The sequence below is a fragment of the Corythoichthys intestinalis genome, chromosome 1, assembly GCF_030265065.1.
Source record: "Corythoichthys intestinalis isolate RoL2023-P3 chromosome 1, ASM3026506v1, whole genome shotgun sequence".
Classification (NCBI taxonomy): domain Eukaryota; kingdom Metazoa; phylum Chordata; class Actinopteri; order Syngnathiformes; family Syngnathidae; genus Corythoichthys; species Corythoichthys intestinalis.
The window spans coordinates 48,945,658-48,948,542 of record NC_080395.1 but is presented as its reverse complement, the minus strand read 5'-3'; the positions used below and the strand labels follow the sequence as shown (position 1 = coordinate 48,948,542).

Sequence of the window (2,885 nt, the reverse complement as noted above, 5' to 3'; positions counted from 1 at the left end):
GCTGACATGACTTTAAGTGTATTTGTGACTAGAAAGTTGTGTGAGCATGATTTAAATAAGCAATTAAAAAAATAAAGATAGCGAGCTTGTCAAAGCCCGATAGACTTGGTCTGATATAATCATTTTGATACAGTAAGCTTCCTTGTGGAGAAAACCAGCAAATCTATGAGCATTCTAAAATCTGACAAACTGTCAAAGAAAAAGAAAAGTCCTGGAAGCCAGAGTGATGGATCTTATTCATAGACATAAAAGCTACCTCACAACTAGACTTAAAGGGCAACTGAAGAGCTTTTCAGATTTCGCTCTTAAGTGTTTTACTCAGTTGAATTGTATTAAATGCGTCATTCGCTCTCTCAAAAAGTCACATAAAAAAAATAATAATAATAATTGACCGCGTAGTTTTTGAGTTATGGCCATAGCAACACCATAGCAACGAGGGACGCGCCGTCCTGCCGACCCCTACCTCATGACGTAACTTCCAGGAAGCCTCGCCACCACTCTGAACGCGGAAATATAGCACCACGCTATCCTCGCCATATATTGCATACATTTTCTGGGTTTTACTCGCGGGATTCGTCATGCCATCTCGATGTGTAGCGATGAATTACTCACAGGAAGATTCGAGACTCTAGGAGTGGTCCCAAAAAAACTTCTCCTGCAAAGGTTTGGACCGTTTTTGTTAGCATGCTTACAGGTCCCCAATCGGCTCATTGTTTTCATCATTTCAGCCACGACAGCTTTGAAAACCTACAACAATGCAACCTTGGTTTTGCAAAGACGTAAGTAGAACATTAATGGCTTTTTTTGATAAACAAGGGGGGACTCCTACTGCCTGTTTGTTGAAGTGTGACATTTTTTTTTTTTTTGCTGTTGGCCTGTCATAAGTAGATAGGTTGGTTGACGTCGTCTACTCGTGAGATTTTATTACTATATCAATAGGTGTTATGTAAATTCAAATGTCCCCAGCACCAAATAGGTCCTTGGCTCGTTTTTTATACTTTAACATCAAGGTCTGCCTATTTGAAGAGGGAACAATAGCATCAAATAGATGCTGCTATGACTGGGGCATTATTATTTAATCACCAAGAAATTATTATTAAATTAAAATTAGGATTCATCCAATATTTTCATGCTGCTGTGATTTTTTTTTTTCTCCAGGAAGCCAAACATAAAAAATTAAGTGGCGGAAACCCTCAACACGATGAAAAAAGCGTTGCAAGTCAGTTGCCACCCAGTTTCCCAAAATCAAGAGAGAGTGGGTCGAGTCATATGATGACCGAAGTGATGCGGTGTCCAGCGATGACGACTGAAGAGATCCTATGAGGCCTGCCAGATGCTGAATTTCTTCCGTCTGCGACATCAGATGACGATGATTTAGGAGAAATAAATGTAGCAAATTTTGATGACATGAAATCATAAACTAGTCATATATACAGTACACATTTTTTAAAAGAAAAATCAAGTTACCTTCATATTTTAATGATAATGCATTATCTTTGTATAGAGAACACTTCATGCTACAGAAAAGAGTAAATACATATACATAAATCTGGTATCATTTATTATTGTGGCCTATTAAATATTTTTTCAGAATGTAATATAATTACAATATATTATATACCAATAGAATACATTAAACAGTCAACAAAATGTGTCAATGTTGTTAACAATTTATGGTTTTATTTTTTTAATGTAATTCATGCCCCTGTCAGTGCTTCAGCGTCCTCAAGTTTGGCTCTCACGTCTGGGATCTCCTGATGACACAGGCATACTCTTGGAAGGGTAATTACTTGACGGTTTACAGCAACACCTGGAAAATAAAATGGTTTTGTCATTTATTTTGAAATATCAATAACATATCATTCATTTAGCCACATTTGGGCTAGCTTTATCATATTTAGATCGGTAGGAGCTGTCCCATTACCTAATATCCAGTTTTAGCTATGTGTAGAGCATGGAAAAAATATACAACCATGTAATCGCATTCTGATAAAAAAATCACGATGCTGGACTTACCACTCACTCTCCCGTTCGTGAAGTGTCGAGCTTTCAATTGGCGTCATGACGCCATCTGCTGTGTCAAGTAAATCGCCGTCATCAGACGCCTCAGGTTCAAACATGTAGGGGTTAATTGTAGTTCATCTTTCCTGGGAGCCTTTGCCATTGGTAGCGTCACGAAAGAGCGATCCTGAATGGTTACCTTTGGTGGAAATATCACTGACATCGTTGTTGCTGCTATACTAGCTGTGGGTAGTCTTCTGTTGCCTACGTCACACTTCCGGGTTTGCGAAGGGACCATTAACGGAGTGCAAAAAAACTAAAAAAACGCAAATTATCCTTACAATTACGTGTTGATAATGTCATGGTTGTTTTGATGAACTTGTCCCAAGTTTATATTCATAAAATTACACCAAAATCCGGAAAGGTCTTCAGTTGCCCTTTAACATTTCCGTTATTGGGCTGCCACTGCAGACGCTCTCTCATCTATATTCCTGACAGAACTAATGTTTGGCTCATTTGCTTTAAAACTTTTGTGCCGAATAAATGACAGTCTAATAAATCTATCTGCCAATGTCACTGCCAATGACAGAGCCATCCACCGACTTTTAATCATGTTTTCCATCAGAGAAGCAGGCACTTGGCTTCGTAATGTGGGACAGGGTATGGCACAGCATGGCATGGCATGGTAGCTCACTTCCCTAATGTATTTAATTCATCATAACAAAATAGGGTAAGGGGGAACCTATGATGTGCTCCTGAGCTAAATCATACGGTGCTGCACTCACAAAAGCTCTAAAAGCCTCAGTGTAAGTCATCACAGCGACAGTGATTTCTCAAGGGACTGCGGGCTAGAAAGAACAGCTTGAGATTGCTCATTACAAACC

The 2,885-nt window shown here is 39.0% G+C and overlaps 1 long non-coding RNA gene across 1 annotated transcript; it reads left to right on the top strand.

The window, feature by feature from the left end:
* The first annotated feature begins 305 nt into the window (after positions 1–305).
* Positions 306–1,656, top strand: LOC130921042 (uncharacterized). Its single transcript, XR_009064278.1, has 3 exons — positions 306–663; positions 729–779; positions 1,159–1,656. It is a non-coding gene; the product is annotated as an uncharacterized LOC130921042 (long non-coding RNA).
* Positions 1,657–2,885: the final 1,229 nt, after the last annotated feature.